Here is an 8,181-nt window from a genome sequence, read left to right as displayed (position 1 = left end):
AAGAATTAGAAAGTCACTCAAAGATAATATGGTATTAAACTAGAATGGCTATTGCCAAAGACAAAAAGACTAGAAAGTCTTAAAATAAGATTAAAGTCTAAAAAGGAGTTGAAAAGAATGAAGAAGGCTTCACTTTTGTCTCCATATATATTCTTAAATAGGAGCTACATGGCAATATCCTATAGGACCTCCAAAATGTGTTGATTTTGCAAGACACGTATCTTAACTTGCAAGACAAGTTTTCTATTTGTATGCCACATAATTAGCTTATTCCACAAACTATTAATATGTGATTAACTTATTAACAAAGTTTCTAATCTATGAATCAATTACAAATACATGTAAAATCAAATAATATCTATGAAGCTTCTAAAAAGCTTTTCTAGAAGGTATTATGAAATTAATCTATTTTTATCTATTTTTACCTACTTTTATCTAATCATATAGGTATTTAGTAGAATATATATGTATATCCATAAAATTTCTAATTTTGAATTCAAGAATAATCTACTTTATTTAAAAGAATAATTATTCATTCTAAAAGATGAAATACAATTACGTGTTCTTCAAGCTCATCATGACTTTTTAACATCAAATGTTTTAGATACAATAAAACTTTGGAACTAATATCAAGAAATTTTTGATGGCCTCAAATATAGAAGGCAATTAAAAAATTTATAAAATCATTTGATATTTATTTAAGATTAAAAAATCTTTTTTATTAATCTTATAGACTTCTTCAACCATTATCCATTCCAAAACAACCATGGTCTTTTGTTTTTATAGACTTTATTACAAATCTTTTAGTTTTAGGTTCTTATGATTCTATATTCATAATAGTAGATCAAATCACTAAGATCACACATTTTGTACCATATATAAAATATATTATAGGTAAAAAAAATAGCTAAATTTTTTTTGATAATATTTATTATTATAATGGATTGTCAAAAGATATTATATTAGATTGGAAACAATTTATATTAAGATTTTAGAGGATTTTTTTAAAATTTTTATAGATAGACATAAAACTATATTTGATATTTCATTCTCAAATTGATAGGTAAATGGAGCAATATTTGAGGTGTACCATTAACTATCTATAAGATGATTAGACAACTTTCTTTTCATTAATAGAGTTTGCTTATAATAATATGGTATATTTTTTTACTCAATAAACACTTTTTTTTGCTAATTATGATTATTATTTATAACTTGATACTTTTGACTTTTCAAAAGTTGATAATCTTATGGAGGAAGATTTGGTAAATTTTTTTTCAAAGCTACATACAATAATGAAGGATCGACTCTAATATATTCAAGAACAACAAAAGATCAATACAAATATTTATTGCAAAGAATAACATCAATTCTATGTTGGTAATAAGATAAAGTTACTTCATCATAATATCAAGACTATTTGCTTTTGTGACAAGTTGGATTATTGTAGACTTGAACCATTTTTTATATAAAAATATATAATCCAATTTCTTACCAATTACACCTATTGGAGTCTATGAAGATCCATCTTATGTTTCATATATTTTTTTTTGAGCTATACAAGAAAATATATGAAGACAATCATAAATGATACTTTTTCTTATAGAAAAGGATAATAATTAAGAGTATAAGATTGAAAAAGTCTTAAATTCAAAGTAGTGTCAAAATAGGTTAGAATATCTTGTTCATTGGCATGGATATGATATTAATGAATATACGTGGAAGCTAGCTAAGAATCTCATAGATATAGTAAAGAAAGTTGAAACTTTTCATCAACAACATCTATCCAAATTAAGATGAAGGATAGCAAATTTCTACTATAAAAGTAACCTGCTTTAAAAAAAAGATTGAATTCTACCTTTTATCTTTGTTTATAATTTTTATATATTTATGATACTAAAGAGATGAAGAATCAACAACCAAAAGATTCAACTCAAGAGCTATCATTTTCTGAATTATCAAACAAGACATTGTAACTATTACAACTTTTAAGATGGTGCAATAGAAATGACAACCCTCAAGAATGACATGTACTTCTTCAAATAGATAGTGAAATTCAACATGTTTGGTATCATAACCTTCGAAGAGACTACCAATGCTTGATAATATTATTAGAGGTAGCAACTAGCCCTGATGGTATTTCAAATATTTTATTTGAAAAGAATTATGAAGGCCTCAACAATGATGAAACAAAAAGATGGTCTTTTTGCCCTAGTATGGAACATTATTAATGGCTAAAAAAATCTATCAACTACTTTTGAAGGAAACAATGATTAGAGTATGTATCAAAGAAAATTTGCTACATCTTACATTCTTTCAACATAAGATTGCCATTCTTCATGGAATTTGTTCCTAAAAGGAAAGTAATGTCATATACATACATATTTTATCTAGATAAGAAGTATTAAATAAAAGATAAATATAGATAGATTTAATATTATCTTATAAGAAAGCTTCTTAAAAGTTTCATAGATACATATTTGATTTTAGATGCATTTGTAGTTAATTGATAGATTAGAAACTTGACCAACAAATTAGCCACAAATTGCATGTACTAATAGCTTGTAAAACAAGCTTACTTCTTGGTGCACATATAAGATATTTGTCTTATAAATTAGACATAAGTCTTGTAATTTTGGACACATATCAAAGGTTCTATAAAATGTTGTTAGATAGCTTCTAATTAGATAGTATATAGGAATGCAAGAGTAAAGTCTTTTTCACTTTTTCACTCTCGTCAATGTCTTTTTAGCCCTTAGTCTTATTTCAAGACTTTCTAGTCTTCTTGTCTTTCGTAATAGCTATTCTAATTTCAATACTATTTTAGTTTTGAGTAAATATCTATTATTTTTGAGTTACATAAGAATGTATTCAATTTTTGGTTCTTTGAGATTCATGTTGTTGATAGCTATTTGTCATAGAGGGTGTCTATGCATCCTTGATGACTTTACTAGAGATAAAGATTTTTATTGAGTTGAATATTATTGGAGCTTTCAAAGTGTTTGTAATTAAACAAATTATATTTGAATAAGTTGCAAGCATTGATATTTTTCATACACCTATTTTATAATAAGATGTATATTTTTTTGTTAAAAATTATGTAATGATGGCTTATTATATTTATATTAGGACATGACTTACCATAGTCATATTGGGATAAATTGGTAGTTTAACAAAAAATACGGTGTCATTAGTAGAGAATTTGATAATCATAGGTGAAAAAAATTGTGTGGCTAAGATTGAACTTTAAGTAGTCTCTAAAAAGAGTCATACAAAAGTAGCAATTTTTTATGACAACATGCATCTATCAAACATGGATTTTCAAATATACGAGCAATTTAATCTGAAATCTAAAAGAATCAATTGAAAAATTACATATGTAATTAAATAGCACAAACGCAATCTTGCCAATGAATTGTCAATATTTTTGAAATTGTTGGCTGATACTTTCAAATAAATATTGAATAAATACCATATCTTAGTACTACTATTTATTTTGATGATTCTTACTATAATTCTTAGAATTTTTTTCTTGGAACTTATCATGGATATCTTAAGTATTTAATTGCATTAATTATAGAATTGCTTGATAAATGTTGGAATCTATGACATTTTCATCAAGGTAAAAGAAACTTTATAAGTAGTCATATTCTTATTTGATTCTTAGATAGATCCAAAGTGATTCATTCAACTATCTATTTTAGCTTTGATTCTAGAAGGAATTACTTGTCGTCTTTGCAATTAAAGATTCTTTGTCTGCAAAAAGATTGACTATTTCTATGAACCTTATGTATATATTATGAAATATAGATCATTTTTTTAGTAATTTTATTTCTTAGAATAGTCAATATTTGCTAGATTTTCAAGCTTGAAAACTACATAGATTATAGAAATGATAGTATGATCTTTTATAAGATAAAGAAATAACAATCTTCACCACTCATATATCAATAATTTAGAATTTTTTTTGTTGAAATACTGATATCTACATAGTTTTGTAGAAAATTTATTGAAGCCAATTTATAAATAATATTAAATTGCTTTATAACTAATATTGATTGATTTTCATATAAACACAAGATAGTTCAAAATATTTTTTAATATTCAACATTATTCAAGTAATTGAAATCAATTGGATACATTCTATATATTATAATTATACTTAAGATACACTTATACTATTAATAAAAGATATTAATTGTTATTTTCTACAACATTTTTAGAATAGGTTTTTTATTTATATTTGTATTGAAATAAAGATCCAAATTTTTTTTCTTTAATTTATAAAGTTCTAAATAAAATAATATTCAAACATCAAGAATAAAAAACAACAAAAATGAAGACAAACTTATAGAAGTTTTTTAGTTATAGTAGTAGCTTAGTTGATTGTATTTAATTTTATCTATCTCAAAGAATTATTTCAAGTATTTTATTTTGCACACAATTGGAGATTGTTAAAATTTTAAAAACATAATAAAAGATGAATTAAATTATATAATCATGTTATTAATATATATATATATATATATATATATATTGGAAAAGAAATCTCCTTAAAAAAAATTATTATTAGTTAATTTAACTTTTTAGAATAATATAAAGACTCTTGATACAAGATACAAACTTTTAAAATGTTATGTCTGATCAATAATTGAAGTAAGAAAATTATAAAAAAGAAATTTTAAAAACCACAATAACTAAAATTAAGAAAAAATATAATACTAATAAAAAAAATTAATAGAAAAATTTAAAATTCTTAAAAATTAGATTCATAATAGATAGATAAATCTAGCAAATTAAGCAAATAATTGAAATAAAGACATAATATCAACAATAAAAGGTTTCTTTTCTATAAATTATCTTTATTGAAAGTTTTAGCTTCATTAAGTATTGTTACTAATCACTCTTAAGCTCATCCACTATTATTTCTTATTTTTTTTCATACCCTCTATATTGTTCTTTGGAAAAACCAACCATATATTAAGATTTTACTGCAAGATTTTCTTTAGACTTAGATTTTGACTAGCCTATAGCTAACAAATTGTTTTAAGGCAACAATATGCAACTAACTATACAAAAATTATTTATTTATAAATAGCAAGAATCAACAAACTAAACATTAATCAAATAGGTTAGTGTATGTAGAAAACAGAGCAATTTAATTTTAAAAGTACAAGGTTCAAATTCCAAATGTAACATTCAACTCTAGTAGGTGGGGTTTTAGTTTTGACCATCTTTCTTTGAGCCCTTGGCCTTGCCTACTCTACTCCGTTCTTTCTTGTATTCTTCTCCTAGTTCTTTGATCTCTGGCGCTCAATTATACTTCTACCTCTAACACTCCATGTCCTACTCCAACCTTTGTGGTTGAGTTTCCAATAAATGCAGGTGGGCATAGATTAGAACAACAAAATTAAATCAATAAATCTGCATATATAAATGAAACAAAAACACACCCAGTGCCTGCCTGGGGGAAGTTTTGTCCTGCCCCTTCCAAAGGGTGTATGATTCAAGGAAGAAATTGATAGAATGGGAGAAGGTGTGAATTGGGCAACTGCAGAAGCACTTGCTTTCTCATTTTCTTCTAGTAACCCCACATCACCCCCTCCCTCTTTATTATTTTTTCACTGCTACTAAAACCTCGGAACTACTACAAAACTTTATTTTACGAAACAAATTCACTAGTTGAAGTTGACGACACCGTAAAGACCACTGCGAAATAGGATAGAATGATTCCATGGAGTAAATAAAAGCGCACGGGTAATCACGACTTTGGTCTGTGTCAACCATTTGCAACTGAAATAATGATAAGCACAAACGAGTTGAGTGTAGGATCTGACGTATAACACTGTAATGTCAGGTTGTTATGTTTATTGTTTTGGCATTTCTGTAACAACCATTTGAGTTCCATAACAGGTGACCATGTACGGCTTAGCGGGCATGATGTGGAGAAGGGTACTTTCAGCCATCGCTACTCTAAGTTACATGATCGGAATACTGGAGCGAAATATTGCCTGCTCGACCATATTGTCAGCAATCAGAATGAAGATATATTCACCGGTAGTAACGGGTAAGAGTACTATGATCTCAATGACTAGCAAGTTCAACCTACTCGTAATATGTGGAATGTATTTATTGCAAAAAAGAGTCTTGGATTGCTCTATAGTGGGGTTTTATAGCACCTTCAAACACCTTGCGGGGCGGTGCCTGAAGTCAACCCTAAACTTTTTTGTGTTGCATTTTCTGACTTCGCTTTGTTTGTCACACAGTTCGCTATTTGAGTTTGGGGTATTAGGGCTCGTGCTGGGCTACTCTATGGAGAATCCTAATTGTTTTGTCAATGGGAAGCTCAGTTTGGTGACTTTGCTGATGGTGCTCAAGTCGTTCTTCATCAGTTTTTATGCATCCTCCCTTATGGGTATGATGGACAAGAACCAGTGCATTCAAGTGATCGTCTTGAAAGATACCTCCAGGTACATGATTTGTTTATTCTGTGAGAAGGAGGTTTTGCTATTACTGTGAACCTTGGACAGCACCTTGTCAATAGTCTGAATTAAATTTCAGGGTTTCCTCATAGATGCAGGTAGAAGATTCATAGTACTCTTGTTGTAGTGCGAGGCATATCCTTCCTGCAAAGCCTAGCTCAGTGCTTAGTCCAGATTCTGAAGTCGACTTTTGCAGTTTTCATTCAGTATCTCTAGTTTAATCGTACGAAGTTAAGATGTACAACGAGCAGTACCAGATAGTGTTCATGCATATAATTCTGATGCACAATGCGTCAGATCCGCCTTGAAATGTGAAACGGACACTTTTTCGGTTTTCCAAGATGAGTGATGGCTACCCATTTGCCGTACCTGAAATGGATCCAAGCCTGAGACGGAAAATCCAGGAAGTAAATTGGTAGGTTGTCAATGTCACTTCACCTGCTAAGTATTTTCATGTTCTTCGACATCAAGTACATCTTTTTCATTGATTTAAGAACTGTTGATACTAAGCAGCTTCATATTAAAAAGAATGTAATTTTCAGGCGAATACATTGATGGCATGTTTAGTTATTTGTAACATTGCAGCAGTTCATGATGAGTACAGTGGAAACTCGAATTACTTCGATGAATTGTGTGCGTATAAGCTTGTTTTGCAATGATTCCCTTGAGAAATCTTACATAGTAGCAGAGGAAAGTCTGAATTACAACGAACACCTTTTGAATACCTGCAGATTCAGAGACTTCCGCAGTCCTCTAATCATTGTCAACCAAGAACCTTTCGTCGTCTTGAGACCTGTGTGTCAAGTCTTTCTGAATTTGACGATGTTCAAGGACATCTCGGTTTTGATAAGCAGGGTACACGATTCAAGGGTTTGATAAAGGATAAGGACGATCATGGTCAAGTTGAGAGTAGTTGTTGGCTTGTTCTTTGCTTGAGCAAGTGGACACTGTCTTCCCAGGACTGATGTATGTATTTTGTGACAGTTCGGTCGTAAATTTCCTGATATGTGGATGTTGATGATCACAAATCTAAATCTTGTGATGTACAAGAAGAGTATCTGCTTTGCAATAATTTAACATTTTACTTTAGGTCGTGAGAAAATCATCTGTGTGAACATCTTAATTCGTTTATTGCTCCTGGACATTGTGCAAGTGTGCACGGGCTGCATTTATGATGCTGGTATCATATGGATTTTATGCGATTTTTAAGTGGAAGTTACAAATGTCTTGAATCGTTAGGTCTTCTACAACCTTCATGAGGAGCCCAATAGAGAATGTGCCAACGGTGTTCTCATCTGCCGACTGGAGCAGCTCTGCCCGGTTCCCTATGACCTCTTTTCTTAGAGAGTTGGGTCATGAGAGTTTTGAGGAAATGAAGTACGTTAGTCTCCCACCACCAGCAGCAACTGCTACAGGTTTCGGCAGTGTTCATCCAGGGGAGCAAGTTGATCTTGTCCAAAAATTCATGCAAACGGCTCCCATTAAGTTCCCTTGACTGTTTCCGTATCAGCGGCCAGTATTTTAGACGTCACCTAAATATTGATCCCTGCTGACATCCATTGTGAATGTCCAATTACTACAGCCCCATGCATCTCAAGTCTTTAGCATAGATACGTGCTTCTCAAGAGCTCATGCTCTATCACGTCCAATTAGGACTCTTGTTAGATTTGTAGGGTCACATCATATGGCTTGAGAAAGA

At 29.9% G+C, this 8,181-nt stretch overlaps 1 long non-coding RNA gene across 1 annotated transcript; it reads left to right on the top strand.

The window, feature by feature from the left end:
- The first annotated feature begins 5,669 nt into the window (after positions 1-5,669).
- On the top strand, positions 5,670-7,010 carry LOC112272927 (uncharacterized). Its single transcript, XR_016498917.1, has 4 exons — positions 5,670-5,757; positions 5,914-6,067; positions 6,267-6,470; positions 6,780-7,010. It is a non-coding gene; the product is annotated as an uncharacterized LOC112272927 (long non-coding RNA).
- Positions 7,011-8,181: the final 1,171 nt, after the last annotated feature.

Source organism: Physcomitrium patens, chromosome 20, assembly GCF_059467195.1.
Source record: "Physcomitrium patens ecotype Gransden chromosome 20, ASM5946719v1, whole genome shotgun sequence".
In the NCBI taxonomy this organism is placed as follows: domain Eukaryota; kingdom Viridiplantae; phylum Streptophyta; class Bryopsida; order Funariales; family Funariaceae; genus Physcomitrium; species Physcomitrium patens.
The sequence above is the reverse complement of the archived record's forward strand: the minus strand, read 5'-3'. Positions and strand labels throughout refer to the sequence as shown.